At 41.1% G+C, this 20,108-nt stretch overlaps 1 non-coding gene across 1 annotated transcript; it reads left to right on the plus strand.

The window, feature by feature from the left end:
• The first annotated feature begins 16,336 nt into the window (after positions 1-16,336).
• On the plus strand, positions 16,337-16,444 carry LOC131238188 (small nucleolar RNA R71). The gene has a single exon (XR_009167598.1). It is a non-coding gene; the product is annotated as a small nucleolar RNA R71 (small nucleolar RNA).
• The last annotated feature ends 3,664 nt before the right edge of the window (positions 16,445-20,108 follow it).

The following is a 20,108-nucleotide window of genomic DNA, read 5'->3' on the forward strand; positions in this document are numbered from 1 at the left end:
GATGGTCAGCCACTACGTTCTCTACTCCCTTTTTATCTTTTATTTCCAAATCAAATTCTTGGAGTAGGAGGATCCATCTAATCTGGTGGGGCTTAACATTATTCTTAGAAAGAAAATACTTGAGCACCACATGATCTATGTAAATGACGATCTTTGATCCGATCAAGTATGACCTAAATTTGTCCAAAGCAAACACTACAGCTAAGAGTTCCTTTTCCATAGTAGAGTAGTTCACTTGGGCAGGATTTAGAGTTCTACTTGCGTAATGAATAACATAGGGCTTCTTTTCTTTTCTCTAGCCTAAAACTGCCCCAAAAGCATATTCAGATGCGTCGCACATAAGTTCAAAAGGGAAGCTCCAATCGAGTGGCTGCATGATAAGTGCAGTGGTTAACATGCCCTTCATCTTAGTAAAAGCTTCCTAGCATTGCTCAGTCCACTCGTATGGTGCATCCTTTTAAAGTAAAATACATAGAGGATGAGAGAGGTGACTAAAGTCCTTTATGAATCTTCTATTAAACCTAGCGTGTCCTAGAAAGGATCGCACATCTTGTATATTCTCGGGTGGAGGTAGGTTAGAGATAAGATCAATTTTACTCTTATCTACCTCAATTCCATTGGACGAGATGATGTGTCTAAGGACAATTCCCTTACGAACCATGAAGTGACACTTCTCCCGATTCAGTACCAAGTTCTTTTCCTCACATCGCTTCAGGACATTTTTCAAATTTTCCAAGCATTCACTGAAGGATGAACCAAAAACTAAGAAATCTTCCATGAAGACCTCTAAATATTGTCCCACCAAATAAAAAAATACTAATCATACATTACTGAAAGGTGGCGGGGGTATTACACAGTCTAAATGGCATCCTTCGATAAGTAAATGTGCCAAAAGGACATGTGAACGTGGTCTTTTCTTGATCTTTAAGGGCTATCTCGATATGATTTTAGCCCGAATACCCATCAAGGAAATAGTAATAGGAATGACCAGCTAGCCTGTCACACCCCAAACTCAGAAACTGGGCTCACAAAATTTTTGATCACTGATTCCGGCGCCGACAGCCTCCATAGTATCTCATTCTCGACTCCCATCACCATATACTGGAGTCCGATCTTGGGATCATACAAGGATGATTTTCAGCATGAATTTGTTCTCGTAAGAAGCATAACCATAAGCATAACCCAGACATAAACAACAACATCACCACATATCCACTATAATCAAAACTTTGACTTTAATACATAAAGGGAAATACAAGATAGATATCAAAAACTCCAGAAGTTCAGCTGCACACTCCTGCCTTAGCTCAATTGTGTCCTAGCATCACCTAACGCATCTATCATGCTTAAGCTTACAAGATGCTCAGAGGGTGGTGTAAGTGTGTGCAAGGCATGTGCCAAATATATAAATATCAGAGTAATGTTGAATGTGTTTGTAAGTCCATAAATGCTATTAGCTGTACCAAGGCTATGCAATATAAGGCATGAATGCTGTCAGCCATACCAAGGCTATGCGATGTAAGGCCTACATAGCTAAATGTCATATGCAAGATGCAACGCAAACACAGTAGTCCTTAGATGGGTATGTCATATGCAAGATGCAACGCAAGCACACCAGTCCTCAGCTGCATATGTCATATGCAAGATGCAACACAAGCACACCAGTCCTCAGCTGGATCCACATATTAGTACAGTTTCTCTCTAGAATATCATTCGGGTCTAGTGCACTCCACATTGACTGCCCCACCCCCAGGCGCTCATCCTAGTGAGTGGAAGAGACCTCACTACCCGATTGGACAGTAATCAGTCAATATCTACCCAGCTCGTCAGTAGTAGACCCATTCCTCTAGCTGGTCAAACTTAAACATATTTATGCCTTCACCTGGGCGAGTAAGGTCACACCCCTTTCCAACCGACCATGACATAGTTGGAGGCATGGCATACTAATATCCGGCCCTTCGGCGCTCATGCTTCCACTCAGTCTCGACGTTGGAGCATCCTCCTGATACCATAAGAGTTCTGGGACTTTCACCTAAGGACATCCAAAGTGCCCACAGTGCTAGAATCGAATATTTTTGGTGTCCAATCCTACCATCCACGATATGCCTATGAAGGCCACAACCTTGATGGCACTAGGGTGTACAGTGATCGTATCACACAAATGCGAGATGCATGAGTCATACTATTCAGTCATAGATCATTCCTGCGTGTATCGCATGCTCATGTGGGGCAACTTTGTCTCTCAGGGAGTCCTATAAGCAATCAGCCCAATGGCACATGTTATCATCAATCACTCCTCATAACAAGCATATAAATGATGTCCATGGGCATGTATCATGATGTTATGCTAGGCATATCCAACGGTGATGATGTACTCTCTTACAATCAATAGACGACCTAGATGGCATACTCATATCAAGAATGGGCCTCATGGGTAAGTCTAATGTATATAACAAGGGGAGTCAAGAGGATGAGCCTAAGCACTAGAGTGGGTTTCCTCACCCTCTCCATCATGTAGTAAACTAGGCTTCTTATGGAGCCCGATAAGCATAAGATGGGCTTTATGGCTTGGACAAATCTACCAGGCATGGTGGAAGCACCATCAATAATAAGGGCTCAATAGTTTGGGTTAACCCACTAAGAGAAGATGAGAATGGGCCTAATAATAGGCCCTAGGGAGGTTTATAATGTGGACATTTAACCACCATTGCCTCTTAGAGTGTAGCCCGCTATAGAAACTATCTCACAATGGGGCCCATGACCCTTACAATAGCTAGAAAATAAATGGGCAACATTCATATTATCTCATACATCATGGTGGGCTTCAAGGGATGGCTCATGGTCTATATACATTAAGGAGGGCTACATGGGGCAGCCCATAGCCCAAAAAATAAATGGCCAGGGAAGACATACAACACATGCATCCTAGTGGCCCTCATGGGGCAGCCCATATACTCTATAAAAAGGCTAGGCAAGGTGTATAACACATATATATCATAGTGGGCTTACAAACAACCCACAAAGTCTAGCACAATAGATGGGTAGCTCATGCATTAAAATGGGCTCTAAGGCTGGACGTCCAGCCCATCTGGGCTTGTTAGACATCTAGAAATCTAGACTGTTTAGTCCTCATACACACAGATGGAAGGCAGGCCTCTACACAACATAAATGGGCAGATGGATATAAAATATACAGCAGGTGGGGCCCTGCACATACAATGAGTAGGCCCTGCTCATACACACTAGGTGGGCTGTAATGACCCGACAAATTTTGTGCTAAGACTCGAGTACTACCTCACATCCTTAAGAAGTTATGTGTGGGTTAATTAGTGCTAGACTCAATTGCTTGTGAAATTAGCATCAATCACTTTAAATTTGATCTGCAGGACTCAAAACCTGTAGAATCCTTAGCGCTATGTTACCATGAAATCTGGGATTCAACGCTAAATCCAGTTGCTCTCAGGAATTTTTGGAAGCTCTGGATCGGACCTGGACCGCGCATCGAAAGTGCAATAGCGATGATCTTAGACAACTATGGTGACCTTGTTGGGCTTGACCATCACCTCAGAAATCAAGTCTAGATGATGTCCTGAGTCGATTTGCTTGAGTCCGGAGTGAAGAGGGTGGGAACAGTGAGAAATTAAATATAATTTTATGAAATCTGAGTCGTGTCGCTTGCGCGACAATTTTAAGCAATCTGACCATTGGATTCTGACCCAATTTCACCCTCGGATCAGGGGAGGTGGCCTAGGCATGTCATAGTGCTTGTGGACTTGATCGAGTTTCGGTGACCGTTGAATTGAGATTGGTCCGCCACGACTGATCTGTAGATCCGATCGGTACGAAAACTTAGTCTAACCTAGATTCATGGTCAGTGACCTTAAGTCCGATCGCACGTGGAAAAAGGACCACCGAAAGTGCTCCGTTGGATCGAGAAAGGCCTGATTTGGTTATAACCTAAGTATACCTTGGCCCTGGGGCTATTTTCATCTATGTTAGGCCTATATAAATACCTTAAAACCCTCACTCTCTATGCCATACGAATTTCCTAAACCCTAGCTAAAAGAGAGAGAGGAAAAGAGAGAGTAAGTGAGAGAGAAGTTGGTGAATCATTGGAGATTCTTTCTTGTTTCCCTACATCCTTAAACCGTCACTTCTAAATCGTTATTCCGACGATTCTAAGTTCATCCTTGGGTAAGCTAATATAACCCTAGTCTATTTTAGAGCTTAGAATAGTCTATGTGTTGATGTAGCTCATTTCTATTCTTGCCTTAGGTTATTTAGTCGCCGTTGATGTAGACATATCGTCTGAATCAGTTCGGTGTGCTTTTTCTGGTTTAAGGTGCGGACTATATTCGTATAGGTTATGGTTTTCAAGGCTTTCAATGTCAAATAATGATTTATTATTGTTGTGGGTGTAATTTCACATGCCAAATGCGATGTTTATATTGCGTTCCTGATATATATGAGTTATGTTGAGATTTGTGTATTCTATGTGTATGTAGAAAGTATCGTATACGTATATAATACTAACATGTGTTTGCCATGATTATTTGTCGTGTACTTGTGCTAGTTGTATGTGTGGCAACTCCTTGGCAAAAGGAATTGTCCAAATATGTGTTCTCACCAACATACGTCATATATGTTGGAATATGTAGTCCAAGTGTTTGTAGAAATGTTTAAATGATTAAGTGTAGTATATTATCCCATTTGCGGGTGTTGAGAAGAGATTCTTAACTCTCATATTGGGGTGTATGAGTTCCTACATTCAATTTACATTCTTTGTTCTTTAAGTTGAAGCACTACTTATGTTGAAATCCATGTTAAGTTGATATTCTTCAAATACTCACATACTGTATGATTTGGGTTGTTGTTCCATTACTGTTCTAAAGTGTTAATATGAATATCTGTTGTAGTGGAATATGTTTGGGACTATGGAATAGTCTAGGAAATCGGTAATTGGCCTTGAGTTCGTGGCTGAGGTTGCTTTCGCCACGAAGGACATGTTTGACGAACCCGAGTCGTATTAGAGTTGTCGGTAGTGGTTTGGCCACACGGAGTGTTTGCGCACTCTATGTCGTTCAACCCAGCGTGCGCTCGTGCTAGTCGAGTTCGTCAAGTAACCCGATTGTCCGATGTATGTTCACCATGTATGGACGCTATTGTTTGAATCTAGGGTACCAAACTTACCGATGAAATTCCATTAACCGTTGTTCCTTGATCCACTAAGACTCATGAGCCGGACATGGTGGTATGGGACACCGTGGTTGAGCTGTCGGCCTACGCTGGGGTGACGAGCCTCCCCGTAGTGACCAGTGAGCACACCAGACTCGTGAGCCGATTATGGTGGTATGGGACACTATATTCGCGCTGTCGACCTACATTGATTGGTGACGAGCCCTTTGTAGTGACCTCGAACATACCTTGATACTGCACTAAGGCGATGAGCCTTAGAGTAGTAGCTAAGGTATGATAGGCGTGCATTGATTGGTGATGAGCCCTTTGCAGTGACCTAGAACCATATGATCGTATGAGATTGCCTAGGACTGACGACCCTAGAATGGATCCCTGTTTGGGAATTGATATGAGGAAGGTACTTTGGCTTCCCAATCCTGCTGTATGAAAAGGACTAATAATAACTTGGTAATCATGTTCATGCACCGCATTGCATGTGCGTAGGAGTCGTTGGCACTGTGGGAGGTTGTCATGCGTACTATAAGAAGAAGACGCTAAGGGACTGTAGGCGAGGGCATGCATCATTTATATATACATCCATGCATTAATAAGAGTACTTTAGACTTGTTTAATTGTACTGCCTTATCATTACTGCTTGATTGATTTGATATCATGTTAACTTTTACTGTATAGTTTCACTGAGTTGATCACTCACTCCCACATTCTGGGACGGTGTTTCAACACCAACCAGACTCTGTCTTAGATGCAGATGATGTCGCGACCCCTGAGGCAGAGCAGGAGTTCGAGGATGATGAGGACGCATTTTCTATTATGCTGTTCTCAAGCGGGTTCATGTGAGCCATGTCCTGATTGACGGGGATTCTGGGTTTTCTTTTGGGATTGATAACTTCTTTTTTATACTTGTATTTTGAAGAGAAACACTTGTATTATGACCTAGCAGAGCATACATACCACAGGGACTTACACATGTACACATATATTTCTTTAATTCTTCCGCTTGCGTCTTTCACTTATCCCTGGATTATGTTTGCAGTTTGGCTTAATCCATTCCATGTTTTATGCACTCATACAGACAACATACATCCATCATTACATATGTTGCATAAGTGATGTTTTGGAACTCAAGAGCTGAGTTATGCTCGACCCCCGAATTTCAGGGCGTTACATAGGCCTTATTGGTCGCCCCACTAACGGATGGCCTGGATAGAATACATACCTCAAGTGGGTCTCACTGTCCCTTGTTTGGACGGTGGAGATGCAACACATATATTAAGTCAGGGCCCACCATCCCATCTAGACGATATGGATGAAACACATACAGCATGGTAGGTCCCACCGTTCGCTGGACGGCGTGGATAAAACATTTGCATCACGTGGGTCCCACATCCAGCCACTGGACTGTGTGGATGTCACACATACAGGTGGGTCCCACCATCCCACGTGCAGATGATGTGGGTACAACACATTCATCAAGGTAGGCCCCACCGTCCCTGCTGTTGGATGGTGGGGATACAACATATACACCAAGGTGGGCCCACGTGGTGGCCCATAGCTTAGATGCAAGCTGATATTTGCATTTTCCCTTCATCAGGGCCTGTCCTAAAATGGTCCAGGCAGCAATGCTGCTGGACGTCAGCAAGGTGGGCCCCACAAATGGGACAATGTGGATACAACACATAAATCATGGTGGTGTCCATGTGGTGGGTCACACGGCCCCACACTAAGCTGATATTTGGGTTGTCCCTCCATCCAGGCCGACCCGAAAATGGACAACAAGGGCTACTGGACGATGGATAGCAAGGTGGGCCAGTCCCACTATTTGGACAGCCATGTGGTCCACCATTTAGACAGCGTGGATATCACATATATATTCATCAGTGGTGGGCCATCAAACCAGGGAAAAGGGAGAGAGAGAGAAAGAGAGAAACGGCTAGTGGAGGGGCTCCGCCACTATGAGCCCCTCAAGATAATCAAAACATACATGCAATCTAAGGTGGGCCATTGGACACACCTAAAGGTCAAGATAGCATCCTCACCATTGATTGGTGGGTCCTACTTGCCCCATGCTAGAAAATATAGGAATTTATGCAAGAAAATGGAAAGAATCTAGTCCTAGAGTACACCCACCTCTCCTCCAGTTCTTCTTCTTCTTCCCTTGAACTCTCAAGCTTCTAAGGGGCTCCTTTAATGGTGGAGATGGGTTTTAGATGGTTGGATTAAGAGGGATCTAGCTTGGAAGGGGCTGGAGTAATGGGTCTCTCATGGACGTCCCAAGCTCCTCTTACTAAGAAAATGAGGAAGATGAGAGGGAGAGAGGGGGATGTATATGAGATAAATGATTAGTTTGTAATAGAATCATTGCTTGTGTAAGGGAGCTTGACATGCTTGTCATTATGACTAGCAAGCATGAGGAGGGCTAGGGTGATGTCACCCTAGGCATAGGATGATGTCATCCTCATGATGACTTTAGGTAGAGTATCTACTTTATCTAGAATCTTGTGACGTAGCAACACGCGGTCTGTGGCCAAGATTATGCACAGGCCATATCTCCTAGTCAAGGCGTCACATTAACGCATGAGGCGCAGTGTTGGAATTGCGGCGATGGCATAATCGCAATGGTATAGGTCTCGGGCTGAGTCGATTTGGGTTTACAAGATGCGACTTAAGGTCACTAGCAAACGCTGTCTATAGGATGCAGATCACTGAAATTCGATGGGGAGGATCGCAGGACTCTAAGGAACGGCGAGATACTAGGACACAAGCCTTACATAGCCTTTCTAAATTTTGATCAATGAAGGGCAAAGAAAAGTGATCCTTCCTCGTGAAGGTATTCAACTTCCTATAGTCAATGCATATTCTCCAACCAGTAGTAACTCTAGTTGGCATGAGTTCATTGTTGGCATTGGCTACGATGGTGATTCTGGACTTCTTAGGAACCACCTGAGTTGGACTCACCCATTGACTATCTGATATAGGGTATATGATACCCACATCCAATAGTATAAGGACCTTGGCCTTAACCACTTTCTTCATGTTTGGATTTAGTCTACGTTGTGTTTATCGTGAGGTCTTCACATTATCTTCTAGATGAATGTGGTAAGTACAAATCAAAGGGTCAATTCCCTTGAGGTCCACAATTGACCATTCAATGGCTCTTTTGTGCTTAATGAGAGTAGAGATGAGCATACTCTCCCGTTCTTGCACAAGGTTGGAAGAAATCACCACCGGGTATGTCTCATCTTGACCTAAATATATATATTTCAAATATATGGTAAAGGTTTTTAGGTCAAGCTTCGGTGCCTTGAGGTTAGACGGTAGAGGCACTACATTAGTTTGTGGTAATTTTTCAAATTGTGGCCTCCACCGGTTAACTTCAAGTACTGAAACATCATTAAGCATGACACCCATCTCTCTAATCATATCATCATCTAAATCATAGGAGTGGGCCAAACACGTCTCTAGTAGGTCGGAGGATAAGGTCAGGAGTGCTCTATCTTCCACGAAAGAATCAATCAGGTTAATATCATGGGAATCATCTTCATCCTCAAACTGTTTGCATGTGTCGAAAAAAATATTCAACTCCAATGTCATATTCCTGAAAGACATACTCATGGCTCCATTCCTGCAATTAATGATTGCGTTTGAAGTGGCAAGGAATGGGCGACCAAGAATGATGAGAATTTGAGTGCTCATGTCCATGATGGGTTAAGTATCCAAGATAATAAAATCTACCGGGTAATAGAATCTGTCAACTTGGACTAACACATCCTTGATTATCCCTCTGGGTAGATGAACTGAGCGATCGGCAAGTTGTAATGTAGTTCGGGTGGGTTTCAATTCACCCAAACCTAGTTGTTCATAGACCGAGTAAGGAATCAGATTTACACTCGCTCCTAAGTCAAGAAGTGCATGCTCAATCCGGTAGTTCCCAATTACACAAGCTACGGTTGGGCTACCAAGATCTTCCTATTTCTGTGGCACATCTTACTTTAGGATGGCACTCACTTTTTCAGTTAAAAAGATTTTCTTTTGAATATTTTGCCATCTTTTGGTCGTACACAAGTATTTCAGAAATTTTGCATATGAAGGTATTTGTTTAACCGCATCCACTAAAGGAATATTGACCCTTACTTATTTCAACACCTCTAGAATGTCTTGAGAGTTAAAGATAGATTTTGGTGCAATCAACTGTTGGGGAAATGGGGCAATCGGCTTGCCTTGAAGTTCTGGTTCCAACTCTTGTGGAGCAGTGCTAGGTCTATCATCGTTGCCCACTTCTAGGTCCTTAGGCTTTTCAGCCCTAACTGGAATGGTTTTGTTAATAATCTTCCCACTCCTAAGAGTGGTGATAGATTTAGCTTGCTCCAACTAATTTAAAGAGCTTGGATCACTTATTTTGTATTGCAATTTAGGATTTGGGAGAGGTTGAGCAAGAAGCATCCCCCTTTCTATAACCATAACATGTGAATCCATCTTTTGTAAAAATTTTGTAAGTTCTCATATTGTTTGAGTAAGCTCCTGAGTTTGTGTGGAATTTTGAACTAGTTCTTCTTAAGGTTTCCCTTGATTTGGAATTTAATTGAAGAAACCTTGAGGGGTAGCAGTTTGTCCATTCCTCCAACTAAAGTTTGGATGATTTCTCCAACTAGGATTGTATGAATTGGAAGTAAGTCCATCGAAAAGTCTTTGGTAATTGTTCACGACATTAGATTGCTCATTCAGCACCTCTTGAAAGGTAGGTATTGTTGGACAATTTTCAATTGTGTGAACATTGCAAGCACAAACACCGCAAACAATTTCCTTAACCTTATCCTTCTTTAGTTCCATGGCTTCGAATTTCCTTATGAGTTTAGCCACTTTAGTATTGATATCATCATCCTCTTTCAGAAGGTATAATCCACCCCTTTCCTTTGATTGAGTGGGCCTAGAAGTGGTGCTTGATTTTGGGTAGGTGTCCCATGATTGTGCATTTTCAGCAAGTCTGTCCAAGTAGTCCCACACATCATCGACATTTTTATTCATGAATTCCTCATTGCACATTGTCTCGACCAATTGGCGCATGGAAGATGTCAGACCATTGTAGAAAAAGTGTGTAATGCGCCACGTTTCAAAACTGTGTTGTGGGCATGAACTAACAGGATCCTTGAACCGGTCCCAACATTGGAAGAATGTTTTATCCTCCTTTTCGGCGAAGTTCATGATTAACTTTTTGAGGGTGTTTGTTTTATGATGTGGAAAAATTTTCATTATGAACTCCCTTATCATGTCCTTCCATGTGCCAATAGATTGGGTACGTAGTGAATGCAACCACGTCTTAGCTCTCTCTTTCGAAGAAAAGGGAAAAAGTTTTAGTCTGATTGTGTCCTTAGACACGTTAGGAAAATATAAAGTGGCTATAATCTCATCAACCTCTTTCAAGTGCAGATATGGACTTTCAAATTCAAGTCCATGGAATTTTGGAAGGAGTTGGATCACTCCTAGCTTAATATCCATATGTCCCATATTTTCTGGAAAAACCATGCATGAGGGCATGCTCACCCCCACCGGTTGTAAATAGTCTCACAAAGTACGAGGCAGGGGTTCTTGATGCACCTCATTCTCATCCTAGACTTCTTTAACCCGAGGTTGAGGTTGTCTTCCTAGTTGATTGACTGGTTGATTGACAGCCATCACTTCAATTAACTTTGAGGATCTCGAGTGGTGTCTAATCCTGTGATGGATAGATAACCCCTCAACCAATCCTCCTTCACTCAAAAGACATTGAGTGTTGTCATGAACCCACTTGGGCATGAAACACTCTCAGCCCTCAATTTTAGATTCTAACCTAAACCTTAAAAGGAAAGAAGAAGGAATAGAAAGAGAGAGGGAATTAGAAAGAAGTTACCAAATTAGAAGTTCCTAAATTAAGATCCTATAAAACAAAACAAAACAAGTCAGCTTCTAAAAATAGAAATTCTAAAATTAGAAAGTTTTTAAGAACAAAAATAGAAGGATGAGTTAGTTTCTAAAAACAAATTAAGAAAGTAAGCTAGTTTCTAAAAAGGAAAGTTTCTAAAAATAGAAAATAAAAAGTTTCTAAAAATAGAAAAGGAAACTTTCTAAACCTAGAATTAGAAGGTAAGTTCATTTCTAAAATAATTAAGAAAAACCAAATCCTAAAAATAGAAAATCGAAAAACCCTATTCTTAAACTAATTCCAAAACTAGTTAATCTCAGAAAAATGAAACCGTTAGTCCCCGGCAACTGCGCCAAAAACTTATCCACAACCCTAAGTGTATGGTTGTGATGTAGTAATAATCTCGGAAGGACCGAGGTCAAATCCACAGGGACTGAACTTGTACGTTTCTGAAAATAACTAAAACTAGAACTAGAAGAAGATGTGGTTCTAAATCTAAATTAATTGAGAGTAATTGTGAGAGATTTAATGAAAAACTTAAGCAATTCAAAGGTGGGAAACTAGGGTTTCCAAGGATCCACTTGTAGGTTCTCAGGATGCTACATTGCTTGATTCAAAGACACAACTAGAATTAAAGTCCTATCCTATCCAATTGGTAAGAAGAAATTTGTCAGATCTCTGAACTTCTCATGGATCTAATCATCAATGGATGAGAGTTGTGATGATTTGGAAGTGATTCCATCACCTAACCATGCCCAGGAGACAAGGTAAACAATAATATTTACCAATCCCACAACCACTCATAAGAGAATTGTGAAGGTTAGGAAGAATTACCATGCCCAAGTATTTACCATGCCCAAGGGACGATGGTGAAAAACAGGACTCCTAATTTCACAATCTCAATTCTGGAAAAGAAGATATTTCAAGCTATCGCAGATCTATTGTAATTTGTCACAACAAACAATTAAAAACTAAAAACATTCCTTCATAATCAAACTAGAATCCAAGAGAGTTCAATAAAACATGAATCAACATAAAGAAAATATCCCAATCACGCTACAAGATTCACCTCTTAGCCCTATCTAAGAGGTTTAGCCAACTATTGACATGATTGAACTAAAATCTCTTAAGAAAAGCATAAAAACAACTAAGGAAAGAGAAGAAAAACACTTGGCGATAGCTTCTCCGCACTATTGCTCCACTCCTCAAACCCTAGAAGATGCCTAGGAATGCCCTGGGACTCCTATTTATAGTTTTGCAACTCCAACATTCGCACCGAGTTTGAAAATTCTGGAATCCATCTTAAATTTCTATAATTTGTGTGCTGTCTGCGTAACTTTGGATGGGTCGAGGACAACCCTTGACTGGTTGAGGGTCACCTTCGACTTGTCGAGGGTTTCCTTTGATGGGTCAAGGATGACCTAATTTTAAAGAATTTTATAGCTGGAGTTTGAGTCGAGGAATCCTCGACTGGTCGAGCAGGGCCGGACTTGTCGAGCAGGAGACAGACTAGTCGAGGATTACGTAAATTCACTTCAAAACTTTGATTCTGTTAATTCTTGACTTGGTTTTCTTGGATCTTTGCCATGTGAATTCTTCATTCTTGATCTTCTAAGATCCATCCTTGTCTTTGGTGATTCTTGAACATTAAATTCATGCTTTTAGCATTCTTTTCAATCCAAGCTCTTAAATTTACATTGCAACACAAATATGATTAAAATAGAACATTAAACATTATCATGTTCATAAAACCAAGTAATAAATAGGGTCCAATATGCAATATTTGACCCCCAACAAAACTGTGGCAAGATAATTCGCAATATTAGCAAACAAAGGTAATATGGAGAGTTTAAACAATTGTTCATAGGGAACATGTCGTTTATCAGTGTCGGCTCAAGGGAATCAGAAAGATCAAACCTAGAGAGATGGTTAGCCACTATATTCTCGACTCCCTTTTTGTCTCGTATTTCTACGTTAAATTCTTGTAGTAGAAGGATCCATCTTATCAAGCAGGGCTTATCATCATTCTTAGAAAGAAGGTACTTTATCGCCGCATGTTTAGTGTAAATAATTATCTTGGATCCAATCAAGTAGGACCTAAATTTGTCCAAAGCAAAATCTACGGCTAAGAGTTCTTTCTCCATAATACCATAGTTTACTTGGGTAGAATTTAGAGTTCTACTCGCATAGTGAATTATATAGGGCTTCTTCTCTTTTCTCTAGCCTAACAATTCCCCAATAGCATAGTCAGACGCATTGCACATAATCTCAAAAGGTATGCTCCAATTGGGTGGAGGCATGATAGGTGTGGTTGTGAACATACCCCTGAGCTTAGTGACACTTCTTAGCATTGTTCAGTCCACTCGTCTGGGGCATCTTTTTAAAGGAGATTACATAAAGGATGAGAGAGATGAATAAAGTCCTTTATGAATCGTATATAGAATCCGGCATGTCTTAGGAAGGTTCGCATGTCACGTATGCTCTTAGATGGAGGTAGGTTAGAGATAAGGTCAATTTTAGCCTTGTCTACCTCAATTCCCTTGGATGAAATTATATGTCTAAGCACTATTCCCTTGGGAACCATGAAATGACATTTCTCCCAATTAAGAACCAAATTCTTCTCCTCACATTGCTTTAACACTTTTTTAAGATTTTCCAAACATACGTTGAAGGATGGACCAAAGACAGAGAAGTCATCCATGAAGACCTCTAAATATTGCCCCACCATGTCAGAAAATATACTCAATATGCATCACTGAAAGGTGGCGAGGGCATTGCACAGTCCGAATGACATCTTTTGGTAAGAAAAGGTTCCAAAGGGACATGTGAATATTGTCTTTTCTTGATCTTCAAGGGCTATCTCTATCTGATTGTTGCCCGAATATGCATCAAGGAAATAGAAGTAAGAGTGATCAAGTAGCCTTTGCAAAATTTGATCAATAAAGGGTAAAGGAAAGTGCTCCTTCCTTATGATGGTATTCAACTTTTTGTAGTCAATGCATATTCTCCAACCAATACTGACTCTAGTTGGCATGAGTTCATTATCAACATTGGCTATGATGGTAATGCTGGACTTCTTAAGAATTACTCGAGTTTGACTCACCCATTGACTGTCAAATATAAGGGTATATGATACCCACATCCAACAACTTAAGTACCTTAGCCTTAACCACTTCCTTCATGTTTGGATTTAATCGACGTTGTGGTTGCCAGGAGGTTTTCACGTTATCCTTAAGATAAATGCGATGAGTATAAATCAAAGTGTCAATTCCCTTGAGGTCCATAATCGACCATCCAAGTGCTCCTTTATGCTCAATGAGAGTGGAAATAAGCACACTGTCCTGTTTTTCTCAAGGTGGGAAGAAATCACCACTGGGTATATCTAATATTAACCTAAGTAGACATATTTAAAATCAGCAGGTAAAGGTTTTTGGTCAGGCTTCAGTGCTTTAAGGCTATACGGTAAAGACACTACATCGGTTTGGGACAATTTCTCAAAATTGGGGCCTCCACCATTTAACTTTAAATACTGGCGTAACATCAAGCATAGAATCCATCTCCCTAATCGTGTCATAATACAAATCAGGGGAGTGGGCCAAGCACGTCTCTAGAGTGTCAGAGTATAGAGTCAAAAGTGCTCGATCTTCCATGAAAGAATCTATCAAGTTAATATCATGGATTTCATTAACATCCTCTGACTATTTGCTCATGTTGAAAAAGATATTGAGCTCCAATGTCATACTTCTGAAAGATAAATTCATAATTCAATTCCTACAATTAATGATTGCATTTGATCTAGTAGGGAATGGACGAGCAAGAATGACAGGAATTTAAGTGCTCATATCTATGATGGGTTGAGTATCCAAGACAATAAAGTCGACTGGATAGTAGAATTTATCAACCTACACTAACACATCCTCAATCATCCCTCTTGGTACAGGAACTGAGCGATCGGGAAGTTATAATGCGGTCCAGGTGGGTTTTAATTCACCTAAACCCAATTACCGAGAAGGGAATCAAATTAACGCTCGCTCCCAAGTCAAGAAGTGTATACTCAATCTAATGATTCCCAATATATAGGTAACAGTACGGCTACCAGGATCTTTATATTTTTGTGGCACAATTGCTTGAGGATGGCACTCACCTTTTATGTCAGAAAAATTTTCTTTTGAATGTTTTATCGTCTTTTGGTAGTGCATAGATCTTTCAGAAATTTAGCATATGAAGGGATTTGTTTAATTATATCTAGTAGAGGAATATTAACCTTTACTTACTTAAGCACCTTTAGAATATCATGAGAATTAGATAGAGGTTTTGGTGCAATCAACTGCTGAGGGAATGACACAATTGGCTTACTCACTTTTTTCAGTTCTTCCTCATGTGGGGCATTGCTAGGTCTATCAATCTCAGTTTCCTCCGGGTCCTTAGACTTTTCAGCCCTCAGTGAAATGTTTTTGTTGATAATCTTCCCACTCCTAAGAGTGGTGATAGACTTAACCTGCTCCATTTGATTTGAAGAGCTTGGGTCAGTTATTTCATATTGTGGTTTTAGATTGGGGAGAGGCTGGGCCAGAAGGATCCCTTTCTCCCCAATTGAATTTTTTGTATCAATCCCGTGTATGGCCTTTGTAAGGACTTCAAAGGCTTGCAACATACCCTGATTAAAAAGCTCTTGGTTTTGCATGTTTCCTTTAATTTAGAAATTGGTTAAGGATCCTTTGAGGAGTAGCCATTTGTCCGTTCCTCCAACTGAAATTTGGATGGTTCTTCCAACTTGAGTTATAAGTATTTTTGGTGGGTCCACTGAAAGGTCTTTGGTAGTTGTTCACGACATTCTATTATTCATTCAATATTTCTTAAAAAGTAGGAATTGTTGGACAATTTTCAATTATATGTATGTTACAAGCATAAATACCACAAACAACCTCTGCAGTCTTTTCGGGTTCTACCTTCTTAAGTTCCATGGCCTTGACTTTTGTTGTGAGTTTGGCCAATCTTGCATTTATGTCATCTTCCTCTTTTAACACATAAATTCCTCCCCTTTCCTTTAATTGAGTAAGCTTAGATGCGGTGTTTCTTGAGGAGGTATCCCATGATTGCGCATTTTCAGCGAGTTTATCAAAATAATCCCACGCATCATCAGCTTCCTTGTTCATGAATTCCCTATTACACATCATCTCCACAAATTGGCCCATGGATGAGGTCAATCCCTTATAGAAAAAGCTCGTTATCCTCTTTGTTTCGTAGCCATGTTGTGGACATGAATTTATGAGATCCTTAAATCGCTCCCAACATTGGAAGAAGGTCACATCTTCTTTTTGCACAAAATTCATGATTGCTTTTCGTAAGGCACTCATTTTATGATATGGGAAGAAATTTTTAAGGAAGTCCCTTGTCATCCTAGCCCATGTGTAAGACCCCGTTCATTACATGCCATTTTCCATGCCTATGTGCATGATGATCGACACCCTTGACGAGACCTGAACTACCCGTACATAGTATACACCTGACTGACCAGAACCCCAAGGCTTCGAAACCTATTTCATGACCGCCCCATTGCCACGGTCGTGGAGGTACCATTCGTGCATTTGTACGACACTCCATTAGTGAGATATGCTGCGAAGAATCATTGGTGTATCATATACGCATGGCGCCATATATTACATTCCACACATGTGCACAACACATGCGATGCACATATGCACCATGCCACACATGGGTGAGAGAATCTTTACCCATGTGTGTGATGTCACACACCCATACCACCCCTCTCTCATGTGTACCCCATAGTCAACTCTTCTTTATACCACACCTCATACATGATGTCATCACACTATAACATCCCATACCCCTTTAATCCACCATTAATTCCTAATCATGAATCAATTGCTATAATCCTAGAATAAGCTAACCATAGTCACATTAATCTAACCTAACCACATTTTCTCTATAAATTGTAAGGCTTATATCCTAGTCCGTACCGTTCCTTAAACTCTTGCGGTCCTCCCGGTCGAATTTCAGTGACACGCGACCTATAATCGGCATCTACGTGTGACCCTAAGTTGCATCCCATATATCTGAACCGACTCGACCCAAGACTTATACCCTAGCGACCGCACTGTCACCATGGTTTGAACGCCGCGTTTCGAGCACCAAGGTGATACCCAGGCCAGGAGTTTTGGGCTCGCGTTTATTTCGAGAAAAACGCCGCACGTTGCAAATCCTAAGAGAATCTTTACAATCTATTACATTAATCAATCAAGTACACATCCCATTACAAGTCAAGTACCAACCCATACCCTACCCATCTCTCTCCCATTCCCAAAGTCAACTCTCTCTTCTCTCTCTCCACCCATCCCTTTCTTACATCACTCATCCCTTCCCTTTTCATCCCATCACCTCTCTCTCCTCTCTCATTTTCTCTCTTCACTCCCAAGCAACCAAGAGAGCAACCGTCCAAGCAATTCCTATGGAGAGAAAAACCTAGGTGTGGCCCACTCCCTATCACCCAATCTCCCATCCTAACCATCCAACCTTCATCATCCTCCATCAAAATCAAAGCCAAGGAGCTAATGAAGCCAAGGGACTAAGAAGGAGTGATATAGGAGAGTGATCTTGGGAATTCCACCCTTAATTTCTATTTGAGGGTCCACTTGCGGTGGGACCCATCTCGATGTATGCATGTACATGGAGGAGCTCATAGTGGCGAAGCTCCTCCCATCTCCACCGATCTCTCTCTCTCTCTCTCTCTCTCTTTTGTGATGGAATGTGGCCCACCTGATCTAGACCGTCCATGTGTTGGGCCCTACCTCGCTGCCTGTCCATTTGGATAGGCCTAGATGAAGTAAAAACACAAATATTAGCTTGATCGTGGGAAGCTGCAGGTCCACCTGAGGCATGTTTCATCCAGGTCGTCCATCCCTGGACGTGGGGCCTGCTGTGATGTGTGGAGAATCCACACTGTCTAGATCATGGGTTAGCCATGATATATGTGTTTTATTCCACACTATCCAGATAAGCTAGATGGTGGAGTCTACATGAGGTATGCGTATATCCATACCATCCTCCATTTAGCAGCCATGTGAGGCCCACCCCACACACGCTGCACGTGTGAGGGTGGGGCCCACATTGATGTATGCATTGTATATCCACACCGTCCATTCCTGGACGGTGATGGTGGGGCCAACCTTGATGTATCCGATATCCAGCATTTCAGCAGCTTAGCTGCTGTTGACGTCAACTAGTTCTGTGGGCCCCATCATGAGATGTGTGTAATATCCCATCCAAACTGTCCATCTGTGCATCCACCAGTGGCTATAGTTGATGGATTGTCGTCAGCAAGCAAGTGGGTCTAGATCATGAGGCATGTGTTTCATTTAAACCATCCATCACCAGCAGATATAGCTATTGTAATGACATCTGCAAGTTATGTGGGCCCCATCGTAAGGCACATGATTGGCTAGAGTAACTCACACTAGCAGCTTGCTGCTTTAGTTGGCGTTAGCAAGTTCTGTGGCTGATCATGGGTATGTGTTATATCCAAACGTTCATCTATGTCAGTCCCATCTGAAAAGGCCTAGCTATATGTCCTAGAGGGGGGGGGGGGGGTGAATAGGACAATGCCAAATAAAACTTATAATAGCGGAATTAAAAAGATAGCCAAAATAAATCACAATGCAAGAAAGTAAAATAACCTCAAAATTCAGATCTTGAGAGGTTGATACAAATGTTGTTCTAAGGACAACCTTACACCAAAAACCAGAGTTTATGGTAGGACAACTTTATTTCTAGAAAGATCTTTGTATCAAATCTCAAACCGAAGAGGAATACAGAAATAAATACAAACTGAATTAAAATAAATTGTAATCACAAATGTATTGTTCTAGGGACAGCCATACACCATAAAAATGGCAGGGCAACCTTACTGGAACAACTTTTAAAGGAAATTGAATATCAAGCTGACAAAGGAATAGCAGAAAATAAATTCTAAACTATTACAAAATTCTCACAATGCTTGAATTAAATGATTACAACATTCACCACCATACATACATCCCACAAAAGAATAATTAAAGATCAGAAGTATAAATCATTCAACCACAACACAAGGGATTATAGTGGTTCGCCTGTGTGTTCACCAACTGTTAAACAACAGCCACACAGAATGCTACTCCACTCCTAATATCCTCACACAGGGGATATTAGCGTTCACTAACAAAATAGGTTTTCCCAGGTTCACCCAAAACCTTTACAATTGTGTCTTTGTCTGTGGGCTTACATAATTAAAAAAATCCCACTTCTGAGTTTTCCTGGCTCTCCTCAGATAACCAATACAATAAGATTTTTCTAGCAAATCTTGAAAGAAACCAAAACAGAAAGGAATTTACAATTAAATGTAAAATACCTGATTATCTCCTTCATTGTAGCAGCCCGGTAGAACCAAATCAGAGTAGATGATTGAATGTCCAAGTTCAATGTCCAGTACTCAATTACAATAGTTCTAATTCTAATAGATTTTAAATTAAACCAAATAGGGCTTGCCTTAATTGATTTTGATTCCAAAGAAAGGGAATAACAATTCCTCTTATCAAATTAGATTGGAATAGCAGAAACAAAATCAATTAAATAAAGCTAAGGAAAGAGAATATTAAATAGACACACTTAGCTTAGATAGAGCACAAAATTATCTCTCAGAAGTTCGATGAAGATTGGTTTGAATGGATTAATTAATTCGATGATTTCTTCTGAGATTCGTACACTATTTATAGGTGAGCAGATCGTGTCTTCGACTGGTCTAGGGAGCTCTTCGACTAGTCGAAGCAATAACAGATATTTGAAAAATCAGGCGCGATAAGCTTTGACCGTTCTACGACTGGTCGAAGGTCTCCTTCGACTGGTCGAAGAACCTAAAAAACATCGCTGGATTTTGAGTCGAAGATTTTCGACTGGTCGAAGATGCAGTCGACACTGTTCCTTCGACTGGTCGAACAGATTCCTGGACTAGTCGAAGCCTAAC

This window comes from Magnolia sinica, chromosome 2 (genome assembly GCF_029962835.1).
Source record: "Magnolia sinica isolate HGM2019 chromosome 2, MsV1, whole genome shotgun sequence".
Taxonomy (NCBI): domain Eukaryota; kingdom Viridiplantae; phylum Streptophyta; class Magnoliopsida; order Magnoliales; family Magnoliaceae; genus Magnolia; species Magnolia sinica.